Consider the following 13,163-nt stretch of genomic DNA (forward strand, 5'->3'; position numbering starts at 1 on the left):
TCTCTGTCTGTTGCTGAGTGGATGATGGAAAAGGCTTGCTATTGCTAAACCTGTTTCTTCCACCATTACTAAAGCCCTGTTGAGGCTTTTGTTGATCCTTCCATGAGAAACTTGGATGATTTCTCTATGAGGGATTATAGGTATTCCCATAGGTTTCCCCCATGTAATTCACCTCTGCTATTGCAGGGTTCTCAGGATCATAAGCTTCTTCTTCAGAAGATGCCTCTTCAGTACTGTTGGATGCAGCTTGCAATCCATTCAGACTCTGAGAAATCATATTGACTTGCTGAGTCAATATTTTATTCTGAGCCAATATGGCATTCAGAGTATCAATTTGAAGAACTCCCTTCCTCTGAGGCGTCCCATTACTCACAGGATTCCCTTCAGAAGTGTACATGAACTGGTTATTTGCAACCATGTCAATGAGTTCTTGAGCTTCTGCAGGTGTTTTCTTTAGGTGAATGGATCCACCTGGAGAATGGTCCAATGACATCTTTGATAACTCAGACAGACCATCATAGAATATATCCAGGATGGTCCATTCTGAAAGCATGTCAGAAGGACACTTTTTGGTCAGTTGCTTATATCTCTCCCAAGCTTCATAGAGGGATTCACCTTCTTTTTGTTTGAAGGTTTGAACATCCACTCTAAGCTTGCTATGCTTTTGAGGAGGAAAGAACTTGGCTAAGAAAGCCGTGACCAGCTTATCCCAGGAGTTCAGGCTATCTTTAGGTTGAGAGTCCAACCATATTCTAGCTTTGTCTCTTACAGCAAACGGGAAAAGCATAAGCCTGTAGACCTCGGAGCCAACCCCATTGGTCTTAACAGTATCACAGATCTGCAAGAATTCAGTTAAGAAATGAAAAGGATCTTCGGATGAAAGTCCATGAAACTTGCAGTTCTGTTGCATCAGAGAAACTAATTGAGGCTTTAGCTCAAAATTGTTTGCTCCAATGGCAGGGATTGAGATGCTTCTTCCATGTAAATTGGAATTTGGTGCAGTAAAGGCACCAAGCATCTTCCTTGCATTGTTATTATTTTCGGCCATGTCTCCTTCTTTTTTAAAAATTTCTGTCAAATTTTCTCCAGAGAGTTGTGCTTTAGATTCCCTTAGCTTCCTCTTCAGAGTCCTTTCAGGTTCAAGATCAGCTTCAACAAGAATATTCTTATCCTTGTTCCTGCTCATATGAAAAAAAAAAAGAAAACAGAAAAGAAGAGGAATCCTCTATGTCACAGTATAGAGATTCCTTTATCTGAGTAGAAGAAAAAAAGAATAGAATAAGAGAAATTCGAACACCAAGAGGAAGAGAGGGTTCGAATTTTGAGATGAAGAGAAGTGTTTGTAGATAAATAAATAATTAGAAGGAGATGAGAGAGAGAAGAATTCAAAAATAAAATAAAATAAAATAAAAATATTTTTGTTTTTTCAATTTAAAATTAGTTAGAATTCGAAAATTTTAAAAAGAAAAATGAAATTAAATTAAATTAAAATTTAAAACAATTAGTTAATTAAAAAGGAATTTTGAAAAAGAGGAAGGTGATTTTCGAAAACTAGGGAGATAATTAGTTAGGTGGTTTTGAAAAAAATTAAGAATCAAACAAAAAGATAAGATTAATTGAAAAAGATTTGAAAATCAATTTTGAAAAGATAAGAAGTTAGAAAAGATTTTGAAATTGATTTTGAAAAAGATGTGATTGATATTTATTTTGAAAAATATTTGAAAAAGAAATTTAAAAAGATTTGATTTTGAAAATTAAAGTTGGTTATTTGACTAACAAGAAACAAAAAGATATGATTTTAAAATTTAAAGATTGAACCTTTCTTACTAGGCAAGTAACAAACTTAAAATTTTTGAATCAATCACATTAATTGTTAGCATTAATTTCGAAAAAATGGGATAAAAATACGAAAAAGATTTTTGAAAATCATTTTGAAATTTTCAAAAATCATAAAAAAAAATGAAAAAGATTTGATTTTTTTGAAAAAGATTTGAAAAAGATATAATTTTTTAAAATGAAAATTTGATTTGACTCATAAGAAACAATTAAATTTAAAAACTTTTTGACTAAATCAAACCAAATTTTTGAAAATATATGAGAGAATGAGGAAAAGATATTTTTTTTTTTGAATTTTTAATGAAGAAAGAGAAAAACAATAAGAAGACACAATGCATGAAAATTTTGTATCAAAAATGATGCATGGAAGAACACTGCATGTCAAGATGAACACCAAGAACACTTTGAAGATCATGATGAACATCAAGAACTTATTTTTGAAAAATTTTCAAATAAGAAAATATGCAAGACACCAAACTTAGAAATTTTTAATTTTTAGACACTATGAATGCAAGAATGCATATGAAAAACAAGATGCAACACACAACAAGAAAATATGAAGATCAAACAAGAAGAATGTGTTCATACCCTGGGTCGAGCTATCCGACCTGGGATGATTAAACGACAAAGCGACCAACCTCTTCAGGTCAAGCGGACCGACTTCTTCTTAAGGAACTCGGCCAAAACGACAGGAGAGCCCGATAGAGGGCCCAAATAGAGGAACACGACCCAAATCCATAGGCAATCCAAGCCTATAGAGATAAAGGCGGTTCCCTTAAAAATAAGCTGATTTCACCCAAAATAAGATAAATATAAGATAAGATAACTAACTTATCTTATCAAAAAGGTCAGCCCCATCTACTATAAACACACTGGAGCACCCAGGTATAACTCATACTCTGATTCTACATAAAAACCTGCTCAATACCCGTGCTAACTTAAGCATCGGAGTCTCTTGCAGGTACCCCCCACCCTCCAGTGGCCAAGGATCAGCAGTGCAGCTAGTCCAACAAGTCAAGCACAACAGCTCCGGCCGCCACCAGCCAGCCGGACGCGTTATCTCTGACGAGTACGAAAGATCTCATCCGAGATCGACCTCCAATTTCAGGTAACCCTCGAAACATTGGCGCCGTTGCCGGGGAACCTGGAAGTCATCCCATCACCATGGCGGATAACCGTGACAACGACCACGATTCAGATCTAGAAAATAGAACGCCGCACAAAAATGCAGACACCCCACTAGAAGACACCCTAGAATCCAATGGAGACAAAAATACATCTAAACCGGGAGCAATAGAAGCTCTTCAAGATCACTTGAAACAACTTAAACAAGAAACCCAACAACAACGAGAAATCGGAAAGGATCTACAAAGAGAGGTACGGCGACATCGAGAGTTGGAAGAAAAATTACAGCAATTAGAAGCCGGTCTCAAATCGAAGGCCCCTCGGATCACTCCTGATGAAAGCTCACGTAAAGAACAGGATCCATTCACCAGGGAGATCATGAAAACCAAAATCCCAAAGGACTTTAAACTCCCAGATATGACTTTATATGACAGTACCACATATCCCAACGACCATCTCAGCAATTTCAGAAGCAGAATGTACCTTACCGACGCCTCAGACGCCGTTCGCTGCAAAGCTTTCCCAACAACTCTCACGAAGACAGCAATCCGATGATTCGACAACTTACCTCCAAAGTCCATCTCAAACTTCGACGACCTGGCCAAAAAGTTCCTGGCCCGATTCTCCATCCAGAAAGATAAAGCCAAGCACGCCCCCAGTCTGCTAGGGATCAAGCAAGGAGATCGGGAGAGCCTCTGCAACTACATGGAAAGATTCAACAAAACATGCATGGACATACAAAGCTTACCAACAGAGGCCGCCATCATGGGACTCATCAATTGCCTACGAGAGGGACCATTTAGCCAATCTATATCAAAGAAGTACCCTACCTCATTAGACGAAGTACAGGAGCGAGTAGAAAAATACATCAACATGGAAGAAAATGCTCGGTTGGGAGAAACCTCAAAATCTGGGAACACCTACCGAGATAAAGACAAGGAATCCAAAAAGAAAGAAGATCGACAGGGGGAGAAAATCAAAAAGTACCATAATTACACCCCTCTCAGGGCATCCCTGGTCGACGTATACAAAGAAGTCTGCCACACAGAGAAAATCCCCCAGCGCGACCACTCAAAGGCAAAAGGGGAGGGGAAACCGGAAGGAATATTATGAATACCATCGAGTTCGAGGGCACTCCACCAACGAGTGCTTCGACTTAAAGAATATCATAGAAAAATTAGTGAGAGAAGGAAGATTAGATCGATTTCTGGCTACCCGAGATGATGACCAAAGAAAAAGACGAAGGGACGAGGATGACAGACGAACTGAACGATCACCTTGGACACCAGAAAGACATGTCCACATGATACATGGCGGATTTGCAGTAGGAGGGATCTCCAAATCCTCCCGCAAAAGATATCTCAAAAAAGTATATCATGTCGAAGGAGAGGAAGAAGCGCTCAACATCCCAGCGATAACATTCACTAAGGAATACGCGTCGGGCGTCATCACAGGACATGACGATCCCATGGTTATCACCATCATATTGGCAAACGCCAACCTACACCGCACCTTAATAGACCAAGGGAGTTCTGCCGACATCTTATTCAAAACAGCCTTTGATAAACTCGGCTTAGAAGCAAAAGAACTTAAAGCATATCCAAACAGTCTGTTCGGGTTAGGAGATACCCCGGTTCGACCACTAGGATACATACCACTACATACAACCTTCGGAAAAGGGGACCAATCCAGGACCCTCAAAATAGATTACATCGTAGTTGATGTAAGTTCAGTTTACAATGCTCTCATAGGTCGGACAACACTCAACCAACTCGGCGCAACAGTCTCGACCCCATACCTATGTAAGAAATTCCCAACTCCGAAAGAGATAGTCACGATAAAAGCTGACCAAAAGATGGCACGTCGCTGTTATAACGAAAGCCTAAACCTCAGAGGCAAAGGAGAAGAGTTTCATACAATTGAAATGGGCGGAGCCCAGCAACGAGAAGAATTCCGTCCACAACCAGAAGGCGAGATAGAGAAGATTCAAATTAGAGACACCTCGGACAAAACGACCAACATTGGCACGATCCTAAGAGGAGACTCAAAAGAATTACTGATACAATTCTTACGAGATAATGTCGATCTCTTTGCATGGAAAGCCGCGGACATGCCAGGCATAGACCCTAAGCTAATGTGCCACAAGTTGGCGGTCTACCCAGGATCTCGGCCGGTGCAGCAGAGACGAAGGAAACTCAGGCCAGAACGATCCAAAGCTGTGGAAGAACAACTACAAGCACTACTGGAGGCAGGATTTATAAGAGAAGTCAAGTACCCACTATGGCTAGCTAACGTCGTCTTGGTGAAAAAATCAAATGGGAAGTGGCGAATGTGCACCGATTACACCGATCTCAACAAAGCTTGCCCAAAAGATCCATACCCACTCCCAAGCATCGACACTCTGGTAGATGCTTCCTCCGGATACAGATACCTCTCGTTTATGGACGCATATTCGGGATACAACCAAATCCCCATGTATCCACCAGATCAAGAAAAGACCTCGTTCTTAACACCAAAGGCAAACTACTACTATATCGTGATGCCTTTCGGTCTCAAGAACGCAGGAGCTACTTATCAAAGGCTAATGAATAAAGTCTTCTCAGATCACATCGGAAAAATAATGGAAGTTTATGTGGACGACATGTTGATAAAGACACAGAGCGAAGATATATTATTATCCGAACTGGCTCAAGTGTTCGACACCATAAGGAAGCACAACATGCGACTCAATTTCGCAAAATGCACCTTCGCAGTAGAAGCAGGAAAATTCTTAGGTTTCATGCTCACACAAAGGGAAATTGAAGCAAATCCAGAAAAATGTCAAGCCATACTCAACATGAAAACCCCAACCTGTGTGAAAGAAGTACAACAACTCAACGGGAGATTGGCCGCCCTATCCCGATTCTTAGCAGGAACTGCGATAAAATCCCTCCCTTTCTATGCTACGTTAAGAAAGGGAAAACAGTTTGAATGGACGACAGAATGTGAGCAAGCCTTCCAAGACTTCAAGGAGTTCTTAGGACGGCCACCTATCCTATCCCGACCACGAGAAGGAGAACTGCTCATATTGTATCTCGCAGTAGGGAACCGGGCAATAGCCTCGGCACTAGTCAGAAAAGATAAAAATGGGCAACAACCTGTCTACTTCATTAGCAAGGCACTACAGGGATCCGAGCTGAACTATCAGAAAATAGAAAAATTTGCCTACACTCTTATCCTAACATCTCGACGACTCCGCCCGTACTTTCAGGCTCACACCATTAAAGTTCGAACTAACCAGCCTATAAAAGAAATATTGCAGAAAACAGATCTAGCAGGCAGAATTCTACAATGGGCAGTCGAATTGTCAGAGTTCGATCTCCAATATGAAGCTCGGACGGCAATCAAATCACAATATATAGCCGACTTTATCGCAGAATTCACAGATGCCCTAGAAACCCCCACAGAATGGAACCTTTACGTGGATGGTTCTTCAAATAAAACTGGAAGCGGCGCAGGCGTGATAATAGAAAGCAACCAAGGAACCCAAGTTGAGCTCTCCCTCAAGTTCGGGTTTCCGGCCTCAAACAACCAGGCGGAATACGAAGCATTATTAGCTGGTTTGAAGCTGGCTAAAGAGGTCAGAGCTCAAGAACTCAACATCTACAGTGATTCACAAGTGGTTACATCACAAATAACAGGGAGCTACCAAGCCAAAGATCCCACCATGAAAAGGTATTTGGATAAAACCAAAGAACAGCTCGGACAAATCGGGGAGTATAAGATCTGCCACATACCCCGCGAACAAAATGCCCGAGCTGATGCACTCTCAAAACTAGCCAGCACCAAACCAGGGGGTAACAATAGAAGCCTCATCCAGGAAATGTTGCAGAATCCGTCAATCTCGGAAGAGGAAAAAGTCCTTACTATAACAAGTCAGGACCAAGGATGGATGACCCCTATAGCCAACTACCTCAAAACAGGAATGCATCCCACAGAAGAAAAGGAGGCAAAGAGGTTAAAAAGGGAGGCACAGTACTACACCATCATAAACAACATCCTGTACAAAAGAGGAATCTCAACACCTTTACTAAAATGCGTGCCAACCTCCAACACAAAGGAAGTACTAGAAGAAATACACGACGGTATTTGTGGCAATCATCTCGGAGCACGAACTCTCACCAAAAAAGTACTCCGGACGGGATTTTATTGGCCAACTCTACAGAAAGAAGCCACAGAATTTGTAAAGACATGCCCACCATGTCAGAAACATGCCAACTTTCACATCGCCCCGCCAGAAGAGCTCATCAGCGTGACCTCGCCTTGGCCGTTTGCAAAATGGGGACTCGATCTTCTCGGCCCCTTCCCATAGGGATCAGGACAAGTTAAATTCCTCATAGTAGGGGTAAATTACTTTACAAAGTGGATCGAGGCAGAGCCCCAAGTTAATGCCACCGCTCAAAGAAGTCGGAAATTCTTATATAGAAACATTGTCACGAGATTCGGGGTTCCATATTCAATAACCACAGACAATGGCACTCAATTCACAGATTCAGGCTTCAGAAAACTAGCAGCCGACTTGAATATAAAGCACCAGTACACCTCCGTTGAACATCCACAAGCCAACGGACAGGCCGAAGCTGCAAACAAAGTCATACTGGCCGGATTAAAATGGAGATTACAAGATGCAAAGGGAGCCTGGGCAGAAGAGCTTCCACAGGTCCTATGGGCATATCGAACAACGCCACATTCCACCACGAAGGAATCCCCCTTCCGATTAGCATACGGAATAGAGACGATGATTCTAGTAGAAATTGAGGAAGGGTCGCCCAGAGTAGTTCACTACAATGAGGGAGCAAACTCCCAACTTCATAGAGAAGAGCTCGACTTGCTACCCGAACTCCGGGAAAGAGCTCGGATCAGGGAAGAAGCTCTAAAGTACCGAATGGCTTCCAGATATAATCAAAAGGTAGTGCCGAGAAGTTTTGCAGAGAATGATCTCATCCTAATCCGAAATGATATCGGAACAACTCGACCAGGAGAAGAAAAGCTGGCAACAAACTGGAAAGGACCCTACCGAGTTGTAGAAGTACTTGGAAAGGGCTACTACAGACTGTCTGAACTCGATGGACGAGAGCTTCCCAGGTCGTGGCACGCTTGCAACCTAAGAAGGTACTACAATTAAGAAGAGATAAAAGATTTCATCATTGGATGCACTCTTTTTCCTGAAAAGGTTTTTTAATGAGGCACCAAGTTGAGACTCAGACAATCCCATATGTATCTATTTGCATTGTTCCTTTAAATAAAATATAATTTAGATATTCTACAAAGATTTCAAGACGCATTAATCTGAAGTATTCATCGTCCGATTATAAAGCAACAGATCGGCAGAAAGTGAAAAAGAATTTCACTGCACGATCACGATAAAGACAACCGTCCGATAAAGGTGAAAACGCGATTCACCCAAAGGACGATCTAGAGATGACAACCACTTTCTACAAATCGGCAAAGATGAACACAGAATAATGTAAGAAATTATCAAAAGTGATCTAAAAAAGAACCTGACGAGGTCTTACGGATCGCTAAAATAATAACTTAAAGACTGGTCGAACATTGAGAAGTCGAACCAAGTCAAACCAAGTTATAAGTAAACCCTGGAAAGAGGTCTGGCCAACCCTATTAAAGAGGATTACTTTAACTTAGAAGGGCCCGACATAACAAAGTCAGCCCAAAATGAAAAGTTATCAAAGTAGTCCCTAAAAGAGATCTGACAAAGATCCAAGAAAGAGGACTACAAAAAATAACTTAAGGGAGACCGACATAACCAAGTCGGACTCCTACTACTGAAAGGTTATCAAAGTAGTCCCTGAAAGAGATCTGACAAAGATCCAAGAAAGAGGACTACAAAAAAATAACTTCAGGGAGACCGACATGACCAAGTCGGACTCCTACTACTAAAAAGTTATCAAAGTAGTCTCTGAAAGAGATCTGACAAAGATCCAAGAAAGAGGACTACAAAAAAAACTTAAGGGAGACCGACATAACCAAGTCGGACTCCTACTACTGAAATGTTATCAAAGTAGTCCCTGAAAGAGATCTGACAAAGATCCAAGAAAGAGGACTACAAAAAAATAACTTAAGGGAGACCGACATAACCAAGTCGGACTCCTACTACTGAAAAGTTATCAAAATAATCCCTCAAAGAGACCTGACAAAGGTCCAAGAAAGAGGATTACAAAAGTAACTTAAAAAGAGATTAACCTGACGAAGTCAATCTCCTACAAACAAGTTATAAAAGTAATCTCTGAAAGAGAGGATTACAATAATAACTTAGAAAGGGACCAACGCAAAGGAACCGGTCACAAATACGGAAAACCGAGAAACAAGTTGGACCCCACAAATCGTAACCTCAAAGGATTCAAGCTACAAACAACAAAATAACCCAAGGAGGTCTAGCCGCAAGATATCACACATCAGCAAAAAACAGAAAAATGTCAAATCAAAAGGCATTATATAAAATCTACAAAAGTTGCAAAAGCCTCGAAGGCCAGCAAAATCTAAGGATGGCGAGCCACCTTTTTCGTTTGTCAGAATAAAAGTTGCTAGAAAAGCAACTAGGAAAGTGTTAGTAAATAAATAAAAAAGTTTTAAAAAGCCCACAAGCCGGGCCAACTACACAAATTCCCGGGAAAGAAATCAGCAAGCATCAGGAGCCTTCTTGGCAGCATCAGGACAAGGAAAAGGAGGACGAGTCTGGAGCGGCACAGCATCCACAGTTCCATCCTCCCGATTCAGGATCTGGCAATCCGAGTCGGGCATAGCAGGGGGAACGGAAGAGGTCGGCACTTTGTTAGAGGACACAGGGGGAGGAACAACATCATCATCATCACCCTCATCATCAGGGACAATCTTGCCATCGCTGACTACATTATCCAGGCTAAAAAGGGTGAGGTCGGCGTCGGGAGCAATGACCTGAACTTGCTCCCTCAAGTTCTCATAAGCAGCAGTCATGCTGCCAACAAGATGACTTTGGAGCTCAGCATAATCTTCCCGAACACTGTCAAGCTCCCCCCTCAAGCGCATCACCTCCCGATAAGATGAAAGGTAACTCTTCTTGTGCATCAGGACTGCGTCCTCAGCCAACCTCAAAGAAGCCGCCAATGACTGAGAACTCGCCTCCTCATTCTTCAAGTCCTTCTCCAGCTTGGCTACCTTCGTCTCAAGCTCCTCCTTTAACTCCTTCATCCGATCAAACTCTTGTTTCGTCTCCTCCATAAATGCCTTAGTAGCGTGGAGAGGGAGATTCTGAGCAGTCCGATATATGGCAGCCGACATATACGCCATCTTCACATGATTTCGGGCCATAAACTCCAAGTGATGGAGGATGGACATATCGTCCATGGAGAAAGCACCGTAAGGACCGATTTGTTGATCCACGAATTCAATAGCATAAAAATCAGGAGCATCGAGGTCAAAGGGCTCAGCAGTCTTTTGTTTTTTATTGGCAGGAGCAACAGAAGGAGCAGCAGAGGTGACGTGAGGATCTACCAAACGAACTCGGGGTGTAGGGATCACCTTCTTCACCCCGACGGAACTCTGCACTGATGGCTTCTCGCGCACTTGGGAGGATCCCTCCCCAGCCGCCTTGGCAGCAACATTCCTGACAGTAGTCGCCTTTTGCGCCCTCTTAAAAGCTTTCATGGATTCACTATTCTTCATTGCTTCTGCAAATAAAATAGAAAATCGGTTACAAGTCGGACAAGTCGGAAAGACAGCTACAAGCAACATACACGGATAAAAAAGAAAATACAAAGATACCCAGTTCAGTTTGAAGAAGAGAAGCATTGGTTAGAAATTTCTTTGTGTCGAGATGGGGAGGTTGACCCCAGCGTTCTTCCAGGATAGTCACAAAGGCTCGCTCAGCATCATCCAACATATCCCACGAATACCTGGAGACCCTCACGTCTTTTTGCCATTCCAAGGGAAAAGTAGGTTCGTCATTTTCATCCAGAAAAAAGGGCCGAGCTCCTTCAATAGCTCGGACCTTGAAGAAGTAGTTTTTAAAATCACGGAACGACTCGTCAAACATGGAAAAAACCTTCTTTCCCTGGGTAGAACGAAAGGAGACCCAAGCTGACTTCTTTTTTACCACACCGGGCTTAGTCAAGACAAAAAGATAGAAAAAGAGAGACTGGGAAGCAGGAATACCAAAACCATTGCACAACAATTGGAAAATTTTAATAAAACCCCAGGAATTGGGGTGAAGTTGAGAAGGGGCAACATTACAAGACCATAACAGGTCGGTTTCAAATTTGGTAAAAGGAAGGGTGATACCCAGCTGACCAAAGAAAAAATCATAAGCATAAAAGAAAGGGCGACTATCAACAACCCGAGTTGAAAAGCAGACTCTCTCATCAGAAGAGGGAGAGACAAGTTCATAGTTCTTCTCATCACCAGAATTACTACAGACACTATGAAACTGCTTAAGCTGAGCACAAAATTCAGAATCAACCAGCGAGACACACATGAGAACCATGGAGTCCACCCAATCGGCCATACCCGTGGGAACCTGGGAAGGCATCTCTACAACATTATTTCGGGAAGACATGAGGTCAACTAAATCCTACAAAAAGAAAAGAAGAATGGATTACTTAAAAACATCTCGGATAGAGGGCAAAACACCTCGACGGGCAGATAAACAAAAAGGGAAAACCCCAAGACTCAAGACAAAGGTCTTGGGGCATCCCTTGGAGGCAGTAAACAAAGCAAGGTCTTTAAATTATTTCTACAACCTACATCCCGGCACTCATCAAAATAAAATCCAGAAAGAAAACAAAGGAAGCAAAAAATGCAAAAGGTCCACCCCCAAACAGTTTATCAGCGAAAAAATAGCAAAGGCGCAAACTTTTTATTAATCAAGCAAAAAAATCATCAGCAAAGAGCAAGCATTAACATCGAACACGCCAAGTAGAAATCATCAAAAATGCAAAATTTGACAGAATCAAAAGGAAATCTCCAAACAAAGCGAGGAACAGATGCAGATTTGCTATCGATATCAGACAGGAAACAACCAGAAGCAACAACAAAACCCTAGAAAGCCTCGACGGAAATGCCAAGACAATGCGTAAAAGGAAGTCAGAGAAAACACATTACAGTGACAAGCAAATACAAGACCACGAAAAAGATCCAAACTTTCAAACATGCAAAATCAAAGCTTCACTAAAAAACTGAAGACGATGCTATGAAAGAAGCAGGAAAGCTAGTACCAACCTGAAAAAAGTAGCAAAGCTTCAGGGAAATTAAGGATGGAAGACAAAATCCGGAATTGCCTTCTCACGAGCAAAAAGCACAAGTAGTATCACAGAGAGAAACGCGAAACTACAAAACTCCAGGCGAAAACAGAAGCTTCAGAAAATCACCAAGCGACGTCGCAAGAAAAGGTGAAATGAGGGTGAAGAGAAATGAATAAGTGCGAAAGAAGTTGCAAAAAGGGCGAAGGAGAGAAACCGTTTCTTGAATGCAAAATTCAAAAATAGAGAAGTTAGGGGAAATGGGGCAATTAAATGCCAATTAAATGCGGATATTAAAAACCACTTGCATTCCCAAAAAAGCGCAAATACAAAAGCGCACACTTATAGAGGAAAAATGTTCTACATTCAAAAGCTGCTACAAAAAGGAGTCGACAAAATGCTTGAGTTCGGCTTCGCTACAAGAGGGACCGAAGTTAAGGACTCGACCTCGACAAAAGAAGACCGAGCTCAAGCAGGGGCATTGTTCAAATCCTGGGTCGAGCTATCCGACTTGGGATGATTAAACAACAAAGTGACCGACCTCTTCAGGTCAAGCGGACCGACTTCTTCTTAAAGAACTCGGCCAAAACGACAAAAGAGCCCGATAGAGGGCCCAAATAGAGGAACACGACCCAAATCCAAAGACAATCCAAGCCTATAGAGATAAAGGCGGTTCCCTTGAAGATAAGCTGACTTCACCCAAAATAAGATAAAGATAAGATAAGATAACTAACTTATCTTATCAAAAAGGTCAGCCCCATCTACTATAAATACACTGGAGCACCCAGGTATAACTCATACTCTGATTCTACATAAAAACCTGCTCAATATCCGTGCTAACTTAAGCATCGGAGTCTCTTGCAGGTACCCCCCACCCTCCAGTGGCCAAGGATCAGCAGTGCAGCTAGTCCAACAAGTCGGGCACAACAGCTC

At 41.9% G+C, this 13,163-nt stretch overlaps 1 non-coding gene across 1 annotated transcript; it reads left to right on the plus strand.

Moving 5' to 3' along the window:
- Positions 1-547: 547 nt before the first annotated feature.
- Positions 548-655, plus strand: LOC112731179 (small nucleolar RNA R71). Its single transcript, XR_003166969.1, has one exon. It is a non-coding gene; the product is annotated as a small nucleolar RNA R71 (small nucleolar RNA).
- The last annotated feature ends 12,508 nt before the right edge of the window (positions 656-13,163 follow it).

The sequence above is a fragment of the Arachis hypogaea genome, chromosome 12, assembly GCF_003086295.3.
Source record: "Arachis hypogaea cultivar Tifrunner chromosome 12, arahy.Tifrunner.gnm2.J5K5, whole genome shotgun sequence".
Lineage (NCBI taxonomy): Eukaryota > Viridiplantae > Streptophyta > Magnoliopsida > Fabales > Fabaceae > Arachis > Arachis hypogaea.